Source organism: Saccostrea cucullata, unplaced genomic scaffold (assembly GCF_032062105.1).
Source record: "Saccostrea cucullata isolate Sc308-1 unplaced genomic scaffold, CSIRO_AGI_Scuc_v1 ctg2145, whole genome shotgun sequence".
Classification (NCBI taxonomy): Eukaryota; Metazoa; Mollusca; class Bivalvia; order Ostreida; family Ostreidae; genus Saccostrea; species Saccostrea cuccullata.
Genome location: NW_026934686.1, coordinates 42,501 through 57,937, shown reverse-complemented (window position 1 = coordinate 57,937; position 15,437 = coordinate 42,501).

The following is a 15,437-nucleotide window of genomic DNA, read 5'->3' as shown; positions in this document are numbered from 1 at the left end:
GTACACGACATTTTCTGATTTATTTGCATATGCAAACAGGGCTACCCTCAAATCCACGTGTTTTCCATGTCTTTATAAACATCACAAAAGCACCCCAGGAAGTAGCCTCCTATGCCCTGGAGAAATAGTTCCTGTCAAAAAACTTTATTTATTTATAGAGTAGATAAAATTTCCTAGGCACAGGTACCAGAGTTGTCAAACTGGCCTGGAAGGAAATTAAAAAAACTCTCAAAAGAAAGGAAAATCGGCTTAATGTATGGACCTACAATTGACTAAGTTCATTTTGATTGGTCAATTACCGGTGTGGTACCCCTAGTCGCCTTGAACCCAGTCCTGTCTTTCTGAAGAAAACCAACTCCGAGCCCGATGTAAAAATCTTAGTAGAGAAATGAAAAATTGAATTTTGCTGCCTTATTATGTTCCCCAAACGAAGTTTGGGAACATATTGTTTTTACTCTGTTTCTTATTATTATGTTCCCCAAACGAAGTTGGGGAACATATTGTTTTACTCTGTTTCTTATTATTTCCCCAAACGAAGTTATTCTGTTTCTTATTATTATTATTATTATTATTCTTTTTTCTTCTTATTTCTTCTCCGGTACTTTTTTGTCCGCGAGTGTTCTCAGAAACTGTTCACCCAACTGAGCTAAAACCTTTTTAGGGTTAATAGGTGTGTTGTGTAGGTGTGCGGAACGAAGGTCATTTTGCGCGCATACGCCTGCACGTGCGGGCGCGTGAAATGACTGAAATGACTAATATATTTAATATAGCCATAACTTTAACATTTTCCGATGAAATGCTTTGAAACTCATTATATAAGGATATATTAATAGTGTAGATAATGTGACACTGTCAAATTAGCAAGAACTCACGCGCATTTACGTGCGCTTCGCTCTGATTGGCTGAAACAAAAATCTCAATATCTTTTCCGTTTTTTGACGAAATGGTATGAAATTTAAAATATAAGCATACTTTAAGATGTCCTACAACATGATATATAACATTTGTCATGAAAGCATGCGCATGCACGTGCGCTGCAATCTGATTGGCTTAAACTTCAAATGGCTGTAACTCCCTTGTTTTTCAACCAACCACGATAAGATTTAGAACATAGACAGACACAATAGACTCCTATAAGAAGTTACGGTCATCATGCACATGCATGCACGCGCATGCACGTGCGCTTTGCTCTGATTAGCTGAAACAAAAATCTCAATATCTTACTTGTTTTTTGACAAAATACTTTGAATTTTAAAACATAATCATACCTTAATACGTCCTAAACTATGATATATAAAAGTTTTCAAGAAACCACGCCCATGCACGTGTGCTGCGATCTGATTGGCTTAAACTTTAAATGCCTATAACTTTTTTGATTCTCAACAAAACAGGATGAAATTTAGAATATGAATAGATATGACGGATTCTTACATTATGCTACTATCAAACTTGAATGCAAGGACTTGCATGCACGTGTGCGCGCGCAATGCGTTAAATGACCGATTTACTTGATATAGTCGTAATTTTTTTTATGAAACGTTTCAAAATTCAAAGAATAGAAACACATTAAAAGTGTAGTCACGATGATATAGCTTTCATGCATTGCACCTTCGCGCGCGTGCAATGATCAAATGACTTGTATACTTGATATGGCTGTTACTTTTATATTTCTTTATGAAATGCTTTGATGACCTTGACCTTTGACCTTGACCTTTGACCCCTTGACCCAAAGGTCACAATCCAGCTCAAGTTCGTAGATGTATTTACAAACTCACTTTAACAAATGCTTAGAATAAAAAAGTCAACCCCCCCCCCTTCTCCTTAAAAAAAAAAATCAATAACAACGTAGAAAATTTCTCTGAAACTCGATCAACACCTGGGATCGACATAAAATTTCACTTAAGGTGCAGAAAAGACTTCATAGAAAGTTTCCTGAAAGTTTTACGGTAAGTCTCTAAAGTATATAGAAATTATGAATTTTTACGGCAAAAATTACAAATTCTGTCGTGTTTGAAATTTAAGTGCAGACGAGCAAAGATATGATATAAACCTTTTAAAGCCTATTTCTCCAGATGTCGTTAATAGCATTCAATTCTACTGATATGAATTAATATTTTAATACCAAGCATTCTTCTTTTATTTCACCATTGAAATTTATCTGAATTTTTTTTAGAATTACACAATCCCCAGAAATAGCGAGTTTCGGTATATTAAAAAGCAATACACGTTTCTTTCCAGTAAAACCTCACGTGTTTGAATTCATGAAAAAATATTGATAAGGGGGTGTTAAACAATACCTGTCACATTAGCTGACACCAAAAAACCAGGGTACGTACACGACATTTTCTGATTTATTTGCATATGCAAACAGGGCTACCCTCAAATCCACGTGTTTTCCATGTCTTTATAAACATCACAAAAGCACCCCAGGAAGTAGCCTCCTATGCCCTGGAGAAATAGTTCCTGTCAAAAAACTTTATTTATTTATAGAGTAGATAAAATTTCCTAGGCACAGGTACCAGAGTTGTCAAACTGGCCTGGAAGGAAATTAAAAAAACTCTCAAAAGAAAGGAAAATCGGCTTAATGTATGGACCTACAATTGACTAAGTTCATTTTGATTGGTCAATTACCGGTGTGGTACCCCTAGTCGCCTTGAACCCAGTCCTGTCTTTCTGAAGAAAACCAACTCCGAGCCCGATGTAAAAATCTTAGTAGAGAAATGAAAAATTGAATTTTGCTGCCTTATTATGTTCCCCAAACGAAGTTTGGGAACATATTGTTTTTACTCTGTTTCTTATTATTATGTTCCCCAAACGAAGTTGGGGAACATATTGGTTTTACTCTGTTTCTTATTATTATTATTTTTCTTCTCGGGAAAATTTTGTCCGCGAATGATCTTGTAAAGTACACATCCGATTAAGGGGAAACCTTTTTAGGGTAAGTGGGCATGTTATGTAGATTTGCGGAACGAAGGTCATTTTGCGCGCACGTGCTTGCAAGAGCGCGCACGTGCAACACGTGGAATGACCAATATACTTGAAATTGCCGTAACTTTTACATTTTTCGATGTAATGCTTTGATATTTAGAATATATAGACATATTATAAATGTAGTTAAGATGACATTGTCAACATGCCATTTTGTGTGCACGTGCTTGCAAGAGCGCGCACGAGCAGCACATGAAATGACCGATTTAATTAATATAGGCGTAAATTTTTACCTTTTTGATGAAATGCTTTGAAACTCGTAATATAAGGATATAGTTGTAGCATAGACAATATGACATGGTCAAAATAGCAAGATCTCACGCGCATGCACGTGCACTTCGCTCTGATTGGCTGAAACTAAAATCTCAATATCTTTCTTGTTTTTTGATGAAATCCTTTGAAATTTTGAACATAGCCATGCATTAGGATATCCTACAACATGATATATAACAATTTTCATGAAAACACGTGCATGCACGTGCGCTGCAATCTGATTGGCTGAAACTTTAAATAGCTATAACTCCCTTGGTTTTCAACCAAACAGGATGGGATTTGGAACATAGATAGATATAACAGACTTCTACAAGAAGGTTTGATCACAATGCACATCCGTACACGTGCATGAACGTACGCTGCAATCTGATTGGCTGAAACTTTAATCAGCTATAACTCCCTTGGTTTTCAACCAAACGGAGTGGTATTTAGAACATAGATAGATGTAATGGACTTCTACAAGAAGGTATGTCACCATGCTCATATATGCACGTGCGTGCACGTGAAATGAGTAAAATCAAAAATACAATTGAATGAGCGTATTTTTTAATACCTTTGGATTAAATACTTTAATATTTAGTATATTAAAGTATATAGATTGTGTAGACAAGATGATATGGTCATTACGCACATGCATTCACATGCGCACGCGTGCAATGCTAAAATTTGAATGAACTTTGTACCCTTCTCGGTAAACGTTGTTAAAGTCTCAAATGCATAAAGTTTGTCTTATTTAATGAAGCTTAGAGGGAATTGGCAAAAAGGGAAATACTTTAATATTTAGTATATTACAATTATATAGTTATGTTCCCCAAATGAAGTTGGGGAACATATTGCATTTTACTCTGTTTGAATATTATTATGTTCCCCAAACGTTGTTAAAGTTGGGGAACATATTGTTTATTACTGAAGCTTACAGGGAATATGGCACCAAAAGGGAAGTTTGGGAACATATTGTTTTTACTCTGTTTCTTATTATTATTATTATTATTCTTTTTTCTTCTTATTTCTTCTCCGGTACTTTTTTGTCCGCGAGTGTTCTCAGAAACTGTTCACCCAACTGAGCTAAAACCTTTTTAGGGTTAATAGGTGTGTTGTGTAGGTGTGCGGAACGAAGGTCATTTTGCGCGCATACGCCTGCACGTGCGGGCGCGTGAAATGACTGAAATGACTAATATATTTAATATAGCCATAACTTTAACATTTTCCGATGAAATGCTTTGAAACTCATTATATAAGGATATATTAATAGTGTAGATAATGTGACACTGTCAAATTAGCAAGAACTCACGCGCATTTACGTGTGCTTCGCTCTGATTGGCTGAAACAAAAATCTCAATATCTTTTCCGTTTTTTGACGAAATGGTATGAAATTTAAAATATAAGCATACTTTAAGATGTCCTACAACATGATATATAACATTTGTCATGAAAGCATGCGCATGCACGTGCGCTGCAATCTGATTGGCTTAAACTTCAAATGGCTGTAACTCCCTTGTTTTTCAACCAACCACGATAAGATTTAGAACATAGACAGACACAATAGACTCCTATAAGAAGTTACGGTCATCATGCACATGCATGCACGCGCATGCACGTGCGCTTTGCTCTGATTAGCTGAAACAAAAATCTCAATATCTTACTTGTTTTTTGACAAAATACTTTGAATTTTAAAACATAATCATACCTTAATACGTCCTAAACTATGATATATAAAAGTTTTCAAGAAACCACGCCCATGCACGTGTGCTGCGATCTGATTGGCTTAAACTTTAAATGCCTATAACTTTTTTGATTCTCAACAAAACAGGATGAAATTTAGAATATGAATAGATATGACGGATTCTTACATTATGCTACTATCAAACTTGAATGCAAGGACTTGCATGCACGTGTGCGCGCGCAATGCGTTAAATGACCGATTTACTTGATATAGTCGTAATTTTTTTTATGAAACGTTTCAAAATTCAAAGAATAGAAACACATTAAAAGTGTAGTCACGATGATATAGCTTTCATGCATTGCACCTTCGCGCGCGTGCAATGATCAAATGACTTGTATACTTGATATGGCTGTTACTTTTATATTTCTTTATGAAATGCTTTGATGACCTTGACCTTTGACCTTGACCTTTGACCCCTTGACCCAAAGGTCACAATCCAGCTCAAGTTCGTAGATGTATTTACAAACTCACTTTAACAAATGCTTAGAATAAAAAAGTCAACCCCCCCCCCCTTCTCCTTAAAAAAAAAATCAATAACAACGTAGAAAATTTCTCTGAAACTCGATCAACACCTGGGATCGACATAAAATTTCACTTAAGGTGCAGAAAAGACTTCATAGAAAGTTTCCTGAAAGTTTTACGGTAAGTCTCTAAAGTATATAGAAATTATGAATTTTTACGGCAAAAATTACAAATTCTGTCGTGTTTGAAATTTAAGTGCAGACGAACAAAGATATGATATAAACCTTTTAAAGCCTATTTCTCCAGATGTCGTTAATAGCATTCAATTCTACTGATATGAATTAATATTTTAATACCAAGCATTCTTCTTTTATTTCACCATTGAAATTTATCTGAATTTTTTTTAGAATTACACAATCCCCAGAAATAGCGAGTTTCGGTATATTAAAAAGCAATACACGTTTCTTTCCAGTAAAACCTCACGTGTTTGAATTCATGAAAAAATATTGATAAGGGGGTGTTAAACAATACCTGTCACATTAGCTGACACCAAAAAACCAGGGTACGTACACGACATTTTCTGATTTATTTGCATATGCAAACAGGGCTACCCTCAAATCCACGTGTTTTCCATGTCTTTATAAACATCACAAAAGCACCCCAGGAAGTAGCCTCCTATGCCCTGGAGAAATAGTTCCTGTCAAAAAACTTTATTTATTTATAGAGTAGATAAAATTTCCTAGGCACAGGTACCAGAGTTGTCAAACTGGCCTGGAAGGAAATTAAAAAAACTCTCAAAAGAAAGGAAAATCGGCTTAATGTATGGACCTACAATTGACTAAGTTCATTTTGATTGGTCAATTACCGGTGTGGTACCCCTAGTCGCCTTGAACCCAGTCCTGTCTTTCTGAAGAAAACCAACTCCGAGCCCGATGTAAAAATCTTAGTAGAGAAATGAAAAATTGAATTTTGCTGCCTTATTATGTTCCCCAAACGAAGTTTGGGAACATATTGTTTTTACTCTGTTTCTTATTATTATGTTCCCCAAACGAAGTTGGGGAACATATTGTTTTTACTCTGTTTCTTATTATTATTATTTTTCTTCTCGGGAAAATTTTGTCCGCGAATGATCTTGTAAAGTACACATCCGATTAAGGGGAAACCTTTTTAGGGTAAGTGGGCATGTTATGTAGATGTGCGGAACGAAGGTCATTTTGCGCGCACGTGCTTGCAAGAGCGCGCACGTGCAACACGTGGAATGACCAATATACTTGAAATTGCCGTAACTTTTACATTTTTCGATGTAATGCTTTGATATTTAGAATATATAGACATATTATAAATGTAGTTAAGATGACATTGTCAACATGCCATTTTGTGTGCACGTGCTTGCAAGAGCGCGCACGAGCAACACGTGAAATGACCGATTTAATTGATATCGGCGTAAATTTTTACCTTCTCGATGAAATGCTTTGAAACTCGTAATATAAGGATAAAGTTGTAGCATAGACAATATGACATGGTCAAAATAGCAAGATCTCACGCGCATGCACGTGCACTTCGCTCTGATTGGCTGAAACTAAAATCTCAATATCTTTCTTGTTTTTTGATGAAATCCTTTGAAATTTTGAACATAGCCATGCATTAGGATATCCTACAACATGATATATAACAATTTTCATGAAAACACGTGCATGCACGTGCGCTGCAATCTGATTGGCTGAAACTTTAAATAGCTATAACTCCCTTGGTTTTCAACCAAACAGGATGGGATTTGGAACATAGATAGATATAATAGACTTCTACAAGAAGGTATGATCACAATGCACATCCGTACACGTGCATGAACGTACGCTGCAATCTGATTGGCTGAAACTTTAATCAGCTATAACTCCCTTGGTTTTCAACCAAACGGAGTGGTATTTAGAACATAGATAGATGTAATGGACTTCTACAAGAAGGTATGTCACCATGCTCATATATGCACGTGCGTGCACGTGAAATGAGTAAAATCAAAAATACAATTGAATGAGCGTATTTTTTAATACCTTTGGATTAAATACTTTAATATTTAGTATATTAAAGTATATAGATTGTGTAGACAAGATGATATGGTCATTACGCACATGCATTCACATGCGCACGCGTGCAATGCTAAAATTTGAATGAACTTTGTACCCTTCTCGGTAAACGTTGTTAAAGTCTCAAATGCATAAAGTTTGTCTTATTTAATGAAGCTTACAGGGAATATGGCACCAAAAGGGAAATGGGGAGCGTTTGGGGAACATCTGTAACGGTCCCCGTTACAATTAGCACTAGTTATGTTCCCCAAAGCTGAAGTTTTGGGAACATATTGTTTTTACTCTGTTTCTTATTATTATTATTATTATTATTATTATTATTCTTTTTTCTTCTTATTTCTTCTCCGGTACTTTTTTGTCCGGAAGTGTTCTCAGAAACTGTTCACCAAACTAAGTTAAAACCTTTTTAGGGTTAGTAGGCATGTTGTGTAGATGTGCCGAACGAAGGTCATTTTGCGCGCATACGCATGCACGTGCGGGCGCGTGCAATGAGTAAAATGACTGATATATTTAATATGGTTGTAACTTTTATATTTTTTGATTAAATGCTTTGAAACTCATTATATAAAGATATATTAGTTGTGTAGATAAGATGACATGTTCAAATTTTCATGAACTCACGCGCATGCATGTGCGCTTTGCTCTGATTGGCTGAAACAGAAATCTTAATATCTTTTTTGTTTTATGATGAAATGCTTTGAAATTTATAACATAGACATGCATTAGGATGTACTACAATTTGATATATAAAATTTTTCATGAAATCACGCGCATGCACGTGCGCTGCAATCTGATTGGCTGAAACTTTAAATGACAATAACTCCCTTGGTTTTCAACCAAACAGCATGGGATTTAAAATATAAATAGACATAAAGGACTCCTACAAGATGGTATGGTCACCATTCACATGCATGCAGTGCGTGCACGTGCGCTTTGCTCTGATTGGCTGAAACAAAAATCTCAATATCTTTTCTGTTTTTTTACAAAATGCTTTGAAATGTAAAACTTAGGCATACTTTAAGATGTCCTACAATATGATATATAATAATTGTCATGAAAGCGCGCGCATGCACGTGCGCTGCAATCTGATTGGCTGAAACTTTAAATGGCTATAACTCCCTTGTTTTTCAACAAAACAGGATGGGATTAAGAACATAGACAGACATAATGGACTCCTACAAGAAGGTATGGTCATCATGCACATGCGTGCACGTGCAATGAGTAAAATAGTGTAGACAAGATGATATCGTCCTTACGCTCATGCAATCACATGCGCACGCCTGCATTGCTTAAATTTGAAACACTTGGTATACTTTTGGGAAAACGTTGGTTACGTCTTAAATGCATAGATTTTGCCTTCTTTAATGAAACTTACAGGGAATATGGCACAAAAAGGGAGTTGGGGAGCGTTTGGGGAACATCTGTAACGGTTCCCGTTACAATTAGCACTAGTTATTATTATTATTATTATTTTTTTTCTTATTTGTTCTCCGGACTTTTTTGTCCGCGAGTGTTCTCAGAAACTGTTCACCCAACTGAGCTAAAACCTTTTTAGGGTTAATAGGTGTGTAGTGTAGGTGTGCGGAACGAAGGTCATTTTGCGCGCATACGCCTGCACGTGCGTGCGCGTGAAATGAGTGAATTGACTGATTTACTTAATATAGCTATAACTTTTACATTTTTTGATGAAATGCTTTGAAACTCATAACATAAGGATATATTAAAAGTGTTAATAATATGACACTATCAAATTAGGATGATTCATAAATAATGCACGTGCGCCTTCCTCTGATTGGCTGAAACAAAAATCTCAATATCTCTTTTGTTTTCCGACGAAATGCTTTGAAATTTTTTACATTGTCATGAATTAGGATATCCTACAATATGATGTGGAAAAAATTTCACGAAATCACGCGCATGCACGTGTGCTGCAATCTGATTGGCTGAAACTTTAAATGGCTATATCTCCTTTATTTTTTGGCTAAATGCTTTGAAATTTAAAACATAGTCATGCATTAGGATATCCTGCAATATGATATACAAAAAATTCAAGAAATCACGCGCATGAACGTGTGCTGCATTCTGATTGGCTTCTTTAAATGACCATATCTCCTTTGATTTTTGACAAAATGCTTTGAAATTTAAAACATAGTTATGCATTAGGATATTCTACAATATGATTTAGAAAAAAAATCTTGAAAGCACGTGCATGCACGTGTGTTGCAATCTGATTGGCTGAAAAAAATGGTTATAATATTTGGATTTCAACCAAACAGGATGGGATTTAGAACATAGATAGATATAATGGCCTCCTACAAGAAGGTATGGTCATCACGCACGTGCATTCACATGCGCACGCGTGCAATGTTAAAATTTGAATATAATTGGTATCCCTTTGGAAAAACGTTGTTAAAGTCAAAAATGCACAGATGTTGTCTTATTTAATAAGGCTTACAGGGAATATGGCACCAAAAGGGAGCAAGGGAGCGTTTGGGGAACATCTGTAACGGTTCCCGTTACAATTAGCACTAGTTATTATTATGTTCCCCAAACGGAGTTTGGGAACATATTGTTTTTACTCGGTTTCTTATTATTATTATTCTTCTTTTTTTTCTTCTTTGTTCTCCGGTACTTTTTTGTCCGCGAGTGTTCTCAGAAACTGTTCACCCAACTGAGCTAAAACCTTTTTAGGGTTAATAGGTGTGTTGTGTAGGTGTGCGGAACGAAGGTCATTTTTCGCGCATACGCCTGCACGTGCGTGCGCGTGAAATGAGTGAATTGACTGATATACTTAATATAGCTATAACTTTTATATTATTTTGATGAAATGCTTTGAAACTCATTACATAAGTATATTAATAGATCACCACGGTCAAATTAGCACGAACTCACGCGCATGCACGTGCGTTTGCTCTGATTGGCTAAAACAAAAATCTCAATATCTCTTTTGTTTTCCGACGAAATGCTTTGAAATTTTTAACATTGTCATGAATTAGGATATCCTACAATATAATATGGGAAAAATTTCATGAAATCACGCGCATGCACGTGCGCTGCAATCTGATTGGCTGAAACTTTAAATGGCTATATCTCCTTTGTTTTTTGTCGAAATGCTTTGAAATTTAAAACATAGTCATACATTAGGATGCCCTGCAATAGGATATACAAAAAATTTCAAGAAATCACGCGCATGCATGTGTGCTTCAACCTGATTGGCTGAAACTTTAAATGGCTATATCTCCTTTGATTTTTGACGAAATTCTTTGAAATTTAAAACATAGTCATGCATTAGGATATTCTACAATATGATTTAGAAAAAAATTCTTGATATCACGTGTATGCACATGTGCTGCAATCTGATTGGCTGAAACTTGAAATGGCTATAATTCCCTTGGTTTTATCACACAAACAGGTTGTTTATGAACATAGATAGATATAAGGGCCTCCTACAACATCTTTGAATGATCATCATGCACGTGCACGCACGTGTGCAAGTTTTCATATCAGATCTGAAATTAAAAACACACTTGAATGGAGTGATTTCTAATGCTGTGATAGGTTTCTTTAATATAAAGTATATTTAAATATATAGTTTTATATGCAAGATCTATATGATCAATATGCACGTGCATTCTGTGCACTTTGCAATGTTAAAATTTGAATATACATTGAGTGATCCATTTGGGAAAATTTTTTTAAATGTCAAAAATGCACAGATCTCTTGTTTTGGGATGTAATAAATTTTACAGGGAATATGACACCAAAAGGGAGTTGGTGTTTGATGTGTAGATCAATAGCATGGTCTCTCTTTACAATTAGCACAAGTTATTATTATTTTTGTTACAGTAAAATTATGTGTCCCCCGACATCTTGTAAACTATACATCCGACTTAGGTGAAACCTTTTTAGGGTCAGAGGCATGTTATGTACCCATGAACTTGAAGGTCAAAGTCGCGCACGTTTTGCAAGTAGCATATTTTTCAAAGGTTAAATCCAATATAATGTATATGGTATCTTTTCTATTTTTTGATGAAATGCTCTGAAACTTTAAATGTAGGGATATATTAGTAGTATATCTACACAGGATGTGTAAAATCCTAGATCTGCGCATGATTTAGTAGTTATGTTCACAATTTGCTGAAACTAAATCAAATTACAGTTTTTTACAAAAACACAATATATTTAATATAGTGTATTAGGATATGACAAGCATATAAAAGTTTAAAAAGAAAAAGATGAACTTAACAACAAAACTTCATTTGCTGCAAATTTAAATAGATGCTGTCATGAGTTTTCATACCCGCACAAGGTGTTTGCCTCTAAATACATATATATAATGGACTTCTTACCAAGGAAAAAGTCAAAATAATTCTATATAATTCAGGCACGTAGCATCGTTTTTGAAAGTGGGGGGGGGGGGGGGCATAGCTAGAAATTTTTTTTACTAACCTAAAAAAATTAACAAGAAAAAAAATGAAATGGGGGTGGGTAAAAAAAGGTGGTGGCCATTTTTTTTCAAGGCAAAATTACTTTCACTTCCAATTTTCCCCATATTTCCTTGCAATGTATATACTGTGGTTAAAAACAGGAGGGGGCAACCATCTTTTTAATATATTAAATATAGTACAGGTAATGTTGGTCAAAATGCACATGCCCCCCCCCCCCCCCCGTGTTGCTAGGTGCCTGTAATTTACATATGTATTCATAAAATTGGGTATGAAATTATCCCTGTGACCTATAATTCAGAATATATATTTATTTTACATGCTTAATTCATTATATACAAAGTTTGAATGTCTATTAATAACGTAAATTAGATTTTGATAAATGTTTTGCTCATATTAGGACCTTTTTAAATTTAACTTCTAATCCCCCCCCCGCCATGCTCACACCACAATCACACAGTACATACTTTTGGGAATAGGCTAGATTTTTTAACAGTTTTGTTAAAACAGTGTTTGTTATGAATTAATTTAAAATTTGTTCTTGACATGTAAATTCTACATCACACACATTGCAATCAAAATTATCATATTTTTAGATTAAACTCCATTGTTAAAATTTCAAATGCATAGAGTTCCCACTTCATCTGATAAGGTGACGGAATCGACGGCACGGAGGTTTTCCGAATGGAATATCATTATAACATGCTGCAGAATGGTGTGCTTTGGATTAATTCATTTTGTGTTATAATTGGATTTATATTTCATGAAGTTTACAGGACCTATGGAGGTCGGTAAGTACAAGTTTAAGTATAGTGGGGGTAAAATAAACCCAAACGATTAGGTTAAAGTTCAAAAAGGGTCAAAGATCATCGCATGCCACACTAGACGAATTTCATATTTTCATATCTCCCCTTGTCGATGTGACATTCAGTTACTGCCAATACTGGTGCGGATCCAGAATTTTTTTCGGGAGTAGGGAAGGGGGTTCACATCTCAGTCAAAATATTCATGCCTAGAATTTCCTGACAAGCAGGAGAAAAAAATCATACACTGAAAACAAATAAACAAAAAAAACCCAATGTTTTCTTAGTTAGGGGGAGGATGTCCAAAATCATTTTTTATTTGCTATCAGTATATAGTCTTGTTTAAATAACAAAGGAAATTCCAGTCTTGGGGGGGGGGGGTTCCAATCTCCCTACCCACTCCCTATCCCTGAAATAACAATCTATTTTGTGATTCCAATTAAATAGTATATTTTTTTCCATTTGACTAATTATGTACATATTTTGTTTCTTGTGTTTATATTATGTCTGTATATTTGTCTGCAGAAATTATAACCTTGCCCATAAGTTTTAAGTGGGATGGGCTATACAATTGGCTTCCACATTTTATAGGTTCATTTCTTGTGACAATTAAGACCTTTTATTTGGGTACCATTAATTTTTACCTCTGATCACTTGACCTAGAATACACATTTTTACAAGAAAAATACCCAACTTTAAACTTGGCCTAAATTTTGATCAGTAGGTGCTAGGGCTTTCATGCTTAACATGTGTATTCATTGTGAACTGTCAACAGGTATAAATATGTTTGACCTTGACCGTAGAGTTTGAACCACTTAAAAAATTAACCTTGGCAATTAACTTTTGAAGAGGAAGTACTAGGGATTACTTATTTCACATGTGCATTCCTTGTGACAAGACTTTTTTCTGATACCAACAATTGAACCTTTTGACCTTGACCTTTGAGTTTGACATATATTTGAGAAACTTCAACCTTAGCCATAGGCTACCAGACAGGGACATCAGTGTTTCACAAACACATCTTGTCTTCATTATTATTTGGTGGTGTCTCCATATGACGGAAAAATTCCAATGAGATATGTATTCACAACAAACAAACAAATTACTAAAGAAATATATAACATGAATATGTTGGTCATGCATATCTCTGCATGAAAAAAAACCCCAGCTTTTCAAGTACTGCAACCATATTGTAACCCTTTCAAAACACTCATTTGAGCTTTTCTGGTTTCCTTGTCATATAACGTCTGTTGTGACATGTTGTCCATCTGTTTGTCTGAAAACTTTTTACATTTTTAACTTTTCTAGAACCACTGGTCCAATTTTACCCATGCAATTCATATAGAAATATGTACATTTGTATGTCAGACTGTTCTTCTGTCTGAATAAAATTAACCTTGGTTATCATGGTCATATCTACTGAATGAGAAGAGACAAGGCATTCATATTAAACTTATGTACTAGTATTTACCTGTGAGAATGGCATGTTTTTTTTTTACATGTGACCTAGAAGTTTGACCTACTTGCAAAAAAATTAAATTGTTATAAATTTATCATTTTGAAAGAGAAAAGTTAGGGCATTCATATTATAATGCATGTATATTATTACCTGTGATAAGATCTTTCCAAATGAATCATGACTTTTACTCTGTGACCTTGACCTTGAAGCCTAACCTACTTTTCAAAAATGTTGCATTTGCTTATAACTTTTGATTGAGATGAGATATGACTCTCACATTTGACATTTGTACATTAATTACTCATAAAAATTCTAGATGTTTCCCAGCTTGCAATGTTTTTTTACTCTTTAACGTTAATGTTTTACATAATTTTCAAGATATTTAACTCTCCTAAAAGATGATTAGGCTTCTGAGTAACATTAAGGAGGACTTCAGGAAAGACAGGACTTTTTGCACAAAAATATAATTTTCCACCCCCATTTGACCTCCCAGGGCAATATCAAAATTCCCAAACCTTGCTGCACATCTACATGACACTACCAACCATCTCCCTAAAGATGATTAGGCTACTGTGTAAAATGTAAGAGAATTTCAGGGAAGACGGGGCTTTTTGCATAAAAACGTCAATTTTTTACCCCTATTTGACCCCCCGGGGCAAAATCAAAATTCCGAAACCTTACTGCACATCTAGATGACATCACCAACCATCTCCCAAAAGATGATTAGCCTACTGTGTAAAATGTAAGAGGAGTTCAGGGAAGACGGGGCTTTTTGCATAAAAAAAACGTCATTTTTCGACCCCCATTTGACCCCCCGGGGCAATATCAAAATTCCGAAACCTTACTGCACATCTAGATGACACCACCAACCATCTCCCAAAAGATGATTAGCCTACTGTGTAAAATGTAAGAGGAGTTCAGGGAAGACGGGGCTTTTTGCATAAAAAACGTCATTTTTCGACCCCATTTGACCCCCCGGGGCAATATCAAAATTCCAAAACCTTACTGCACATCTACATGACACCACCAACCATCTCCCAAAAGATGATTAGCCTACTGTGTAAAATGTAAGAGGAGTTCAGGGAAGACGGGGCTTTTTGCATAAAAAAACGTCATTTTCGACCCCCATTTGACCCCCCGGGGCAATATCAAAGTTCCGAAACTTTACTGCACATCTACATGACACCACCAACCATCTCCCAA